The 6000-nt window shown below is 42.7% G+C and overlaps 1 protein-coding gene across 1 annotated transcript in view; it reads right to left on the minus strand.

Annotated features, from left to right (window-relative positions):
- Positions 1-6000, minus strand: part of NF1 (neurofibromin 1) — a 260661-nt gene that overhangs the window by 95608 nt on the left and 159053 nt on the right. The window lies entirely within an intron of this gene.

The following is a 6000-nucleotide window of genomic DNA, read 5'->3' on the forward strand; positions in this document are numbered from 1 at the left end:
AAATATATCTCATAACTATTGGAAAGTTTCATGCTGATCTACAAAGGTTTACTTAGCCCAAAAACTTCATACCTAACTTTTAACACCGATAATAACCATGTCATTAATAGTGCAATTGTTAAGGTTTGAAACCTTAACAACTCCAGCTCTGATTCTTAAGAATTATGCCACCATGAGTTAAATACATGACCCTGTGTGATTCCCAAACTTCAGTAATAAACTGACTACAAATGAATCACTTTGGATGACTGCTGAATATACAGATTAGGCTCTCCCCAAGAGATTCTGATTTGGTAGCTCATGGTAGGGCCTGGGGATATGTTTGCTTGTTTTAATTCTCCAGGTCATTCTAACAGCTGGGTCTGGGAACGACTAACAACTTCTCTTAAGTTTCAGTTTATACACATGTCAATCACTGTTAATAACAATGCTTCAGAAGGTTACTGTTAGAGTTAAATGAAAAATTCTAACATGTACACAATTTGCCTGATGCAGACAAAGCACTCAGGAAACGTTGGCTGTTACCATTATTATTACTACTAACTACTACCCCAAAAGCAATTGCCAGGTATCACAATATTCCTAAGAGGAAAACTCTTCATTATGACTTTCAGGTTTTATATTTTTAATTATTCTCCAAAAATAACCTGTATTTCTGGCAACAAATCAAATAATACAGAGATACATAACAAATATTGTAACTGGTCCTCTACCTTCTCCAATCATACTCCCCTGCAATAAGCAACATGAACAGCTTAATCTATTTTCACACATTTCCAGGTCTATATATGCTTGTGCACACATACTTATATGACAAGTGTCAGTCTTTTTAAAGCTGTAATGGAGGACTTCTGTTACTTTCGCCTGCTCAGCACCCATTTTTCCTCATCCTGATATCTGCCACCCAAATTTCCTTTGGGAAACTCTGCCCCTGGTGCCCTCTCTTTCAGTTCATGCAATTCAAGTCGGGCTGGCTTCACCACGGAGCTCCAGGGATGTGTGCATGACTCAGGCCTAGACAACCAAGACATTCCATCCCTTTGCCACAATGATTGCCTCAGGAATTGGCAAGTGACTCAAGCCAGGCAGTAAAACCAGCACTTCTGCTGTACCTACTGGGAAAGAAGTCATTTTCCCTCAGCTGGTAAGCTGAGAACTCAAAACACTGCTGGCCACAGGAAGAGTCTCCTGGGAGTAAAATCAACCCAAAGGAAGTAGAGTCTAGAGACAGAGAAGACAATGTTTTCCAGATGACGCTGTTCAAAGCTCTGCACATGGTCGTGCAAGAAGCCACACCATCTCTTGATCTACTTAGGTACATGTGCCAAATGATGCCCTTTTGGTTTGCACAAGTTTGAATTTCATTTCTGTCACTGTAACAAGCAAAATAAACTTAACACGTTGCATATTATTCCATAATATAGGGGTATTGTTATATACTCAGCAAGTTACATTGTTTTCAATTTTTTTTGCCACCATAAACAAGGCTGCAACTGTTCTTGTATTTATGGTACTTTTTTTTTTTAAGATTTTGTTTATTTATTTATTTATTTGACAGAGAAAGAGTGAGAGCACAAGCAGGAGGAGCTGCAGGCAGAGGGAGAGGGAGAAGCAGGCTCCCCTCTGAGCAAGGAGCCTGACATGAGGCTCAATCCCAGGACCCTGAGATCATGACCTGAGCCGAAGGCAGACACTTAACTGAGTGAGCCACCCAGGTGCCCCTATTTATGGTACTTTACTATAGAGTAGGAGCATAAATATATGGGAGGGAATAGCAGGGAAAGATTAGAAACTAAATTAGGTCAAAATTATGGAGCATCCTGCATGCCTGACTACAGAACCTGAACTTCATATGAGGAATCAATGGTGCTATTTAACACACTGAGAGAGACAAGACAAGATATGTACTGGAAACTGCCTCTGGAAGCAATGTTAAGATGACCTGGAAGAAGTTATCTGGGGATTAGGAAATGGGAGGATAATGCAGCATTAGTACAGGCAAGAGCTAATAAGGGACTCTCAGGAATGGCAGCGGGAGAAAAATGGTTTCAAAGGCATTTTCAAGATGCCTAAAAGAAATATTAAACCATTAAGATCCAATATTAAAAAAACAAAAATTAAAAAAAAAAAAGACAGCCCCCGATAAAAGAAGAGCACTAGGTGGTTATTTTGAATCACATGATTGCCAGACAGGAACATGTACTTGACTTCAGGAGCAGCCAGAAACGTACTGGCTGACCAGCACCTAGCACGAAAAGTTTTATCAAACAGGTCTATTTTAGCTGAACCACATTCTCTTTGGAACTTGAAGTATGCAGTGCTGAGGTATTAAAAGAGTTAGTAGGTGTGGCTAAAACTGAAAGGATACAGAAAGAGAAAAAACAGGAAGCAGAGTTGAATATGAAGCCATGAGAAAGTCAAAGATTGTAAACTAGTTCCAGAACTGATAAGCCACCTAGTTCTGTCTACACCTGGGCAGGCGCTGCTGTATAATCCATGTTTTTCCTGAGGCCCACCTTTCTGAGAAAATAAGAATGTCTTCTTTGCAATAACATAGGCCTAACTGAAACAATGTAACTGATTTGTCAGGATCCCATAGCTAAAATCAAGACTAGGTGACTATAATGAGGAGGATAAAAGAAAAAGCTAAGAATTTTAAATGATTAGGGTTTCTAGCATGGGAAAGAATAATGATGTAACTGACAAAGAAAACACAGTGTACAGAAGCCGATTTGAATATATACTGAATGAAGTTTTCCATATTTCAAGTCTGAAATGTCCGTGGACTATCGGTAAGGAGAATGGAACCTACAGGTCAAAAAATATTAACTAAGACATAGTAGTTTAAACCACAGAAACACGGGAATATCAAGAAAAGTTAAACCCGAGTGCTCTTTGACAACGTTGGCTAGGAGATAAAGCCTTTACTATCTTCTTTTGGACTTGCCCAGTGGAGGAAGTGGGCCTCTCTCTGCTCTGAGCTACTATGTGCTCAACTGTCTTGGAGCTAAGACTTCATACCAGGTGAAAATGAAGGCTGAGAGGAGTTCCAGGAGGTCTAAATGAAAAGCTCAAAGTATTGAAAATCTGAAACTGGAAGAGCCCTATCCAAAAACAAAAACCAAAAATCAAAGAAAACCTCAAACACACTCTGTACAGAACTTTAAAGTCACAAAATACTTTAAGGGAGAGGTAGACAGGCTAGCTTTTATAAATGCCACCCCTCACTTTTTTCCAACATAAAAAGAAACAGATTCAGAAAAAAATAAAATAGGCAAGGAACCCAGTTTAAAACAGGAGTTGAGCTCCAGCCCAGCGTTCCAAGATGGCGGAGAAGCAGGAGACCTAAAGTTCGTCTGGTCCCAGGAATTCAGCGAGAGAGCTACCAAACCATTCTGAATACCTATGAACGCAACTGGAAAACGAAGAAAAGAGTAGCAGAAACTCTATGAACAGAAAAGCGACCATTTTCTGCAAGGAGAAGAAAAGATGGAGGAGTAGACCCTTTCTCAGCTGGTCCTGAGTCGAACTGGATATCTACCAGACCATCCTGAAAACCCACGGAATCAGCCTGAGACACAGGAAGATACACCTGGATCTCTACAAACGAACATCTCCAGCGCTGAGTATTGAGGTACGAAACGGGGAGCCGTGAATCCATGCACAGATATAGGAAGATAAACGGAAGGGGGAGGGAGCCTCCGCGCTTGGGCGTAGGGAAGCAGTAGCCACATGTGCTGGGGAGCGGGCCGGACTCCTGGACCGGCACACGCGAGAGAGCAGACTGAGGCCGTGAGCCCAGACTGAAAACCGGAGCTCCAGAATGCTCACTGGAACCTGATTAAATCCGGGAGCTCGGGAGCATGTGCGTGTCCAAACTGAAAACAGGAGCTCTGGACTGCACACTCGAACTAGACTGAAACCAAGAGCTCAGGAGTGCGCACAACCAGACTGAGAACCGGTGCTCCAGAGCGCACGCGAACCATACTGAAACAGGGAGCTCAGGAACTCGGGAGCATGTGTGGGAACCGGGGGCGGCTGCCGGTGTTAGAAGCACAAAGGACAGAGACAAGCCGGCCCTGGAAGTGAGGGCTGGGACACAGGCTGTAGGGTGCACATCCCGGGTCGCTGCAGGGTTTTTAGCAGCACCGATAGTAACAGAGTTAAAGTGGCCAACAGAGCTCAATGGAGAGTGAACTACGATCTCTCTGTTCTGAGACAGAGGCAAGAATACGGCCACTGCTGCTCTGACTCTCAGAAGAGGCACAGCAAACCGCCAGGGAAAGCCGCCAGAGAACAAAAGGCCAGAAATACCGGCTCACATTGTGCCCATCCCCATCCCCCCTCACAGGGGACGGGGCAACTCTACCCAAACAGGGTTAGCTGAGTATCAGCACGGCAGGCCCCTCACCCAGAAGGCAGGCTGAAAAATCAGGAAGCCGACATCCCTAAGGTCCTTATAAAACAAGTGCACACTGCCTATGTCCTGGTCAATAACTGGGGCTCTGGGCATCCCCACAACCTCCCCTCATCAGAATGACGAGAAGGAGAAATCCCCCCCAGCAAAGAAAAGATAAAGAGTCTGTGGCTTCTGCCACAAAACTGATGGATATGGATATAACCAAATTGTCAGAAATGGCGTTCAGAGTAACAATGGTCAAGATGATGTGAAGGCTTGAAAAACTATTAATGAAAATATTAACGAGAATATAGAATCTCTAAGGGCAGAAATGAGAGCGAGCCTGGCAGAAATTAAAAATGCTATGAATCAAATGCAGTCTAAACTAGACGCTCTGACAGCCAGGGTAAATGCGGCAGAAGAACGAATTAGTGAATTGGAGGATGGGATGGTAGAAGAGAAAGTTAAAACAGAAACTTGCCTCAAAAAAATCCAATCTCAAGAATGTAGATTACGGGAGATTACTGACTCAATGAAACGTTCCAATGTCAGAATCATCAGCATTCCCGAGGGGGTGGAGAAAGAGAGAGGTCTAGAAGAGATATTTGAACAAATTGTAGCTGAGACCTTCCCTAATCTGGCAAAGGAAACAAGCATTCGTGTCCAAGAGGCAGAGAGGACCCCTCCCAAGGTCAATGAGACCAGACCTACACCACGTCATGTCATAGTGCAATTCACAAATATTAGATCCAAGGATACAGTATTGAAAGCAGCCAGGGGGAAGAAAATCCTTACATACAGACGGAAAAATATCAGAATAACATCAGACCTGTCTACAGAGACCTGGCAGGCTAGGAAGAGCTGGCAGGGTATTTTCAAAGCTTTATCTGAGAAGAACATGCAGCCAAGGATCCTTTATCCAGCAAGGCTGCCATTCAGAATAGATGGAGAGGTAAGGACCTTCCAGGATCAGCAGAAACTCAAGGAATTCGTAACCACCAAACCAGCCCTACAGGAGATATTAAGGGGGGGGGGTCTATAAAAGTAAAAAGGCCCCAAGAGTGATACAGAACAGAAATTTACAATCTATAGAAACAAAGACTTCACAGGAAACATGACATCATTAAAATCATCTCTCTCAATAATCACTCTCAATGTGAATGGCCTAAATGCTCCCATAATGCCACAGGGTTGCAGATTAGATAAAAAGACATGACCCATCCATTTGCTGTCTGCAAGAGACTCATTTTGAACCTAAAGTGAAGGGATGGAAAACCATTTTTCATGCCAATGGACCTCAAAAGAAAGCTGGGGTAGCAATTCTCATATCAGACAGATAAGATTTTAAACTAAAGACTGTAGTTAGAGATACAGAAGGGCACTATATTATTCTTAAAGGATGTATCCAACAAGTGGATATGACAATTACAAATATCTATGCCCCCAACAGGGGAGCAGCTAGATACATAAGCCAACTATTAAACAGAATAAAGAGACATATAGATAAATTAATAGTAGGGAACCTCAACACTCCGCTCTCAGCAATAGACAGATCACCTAAGCAGAAAATCAACAAAGAAACAAGAGCTTTGAATGACATA

The sequence above is a fragment of the Ursus maritimus genome, unplaced genomic scaffold (genome assembly GCF_017311325.1).
Source record: "Ursus maritimus isolate PB19 unplaced genomic scaffold, ASM1731132v1 scaffold_24, whole genome shotgun sequence".
NCBI lineage: Eukaryota > Metazoa > Chordata > Mammalia > Carnivora > Ursidae > Ursus > Ursus maritimus.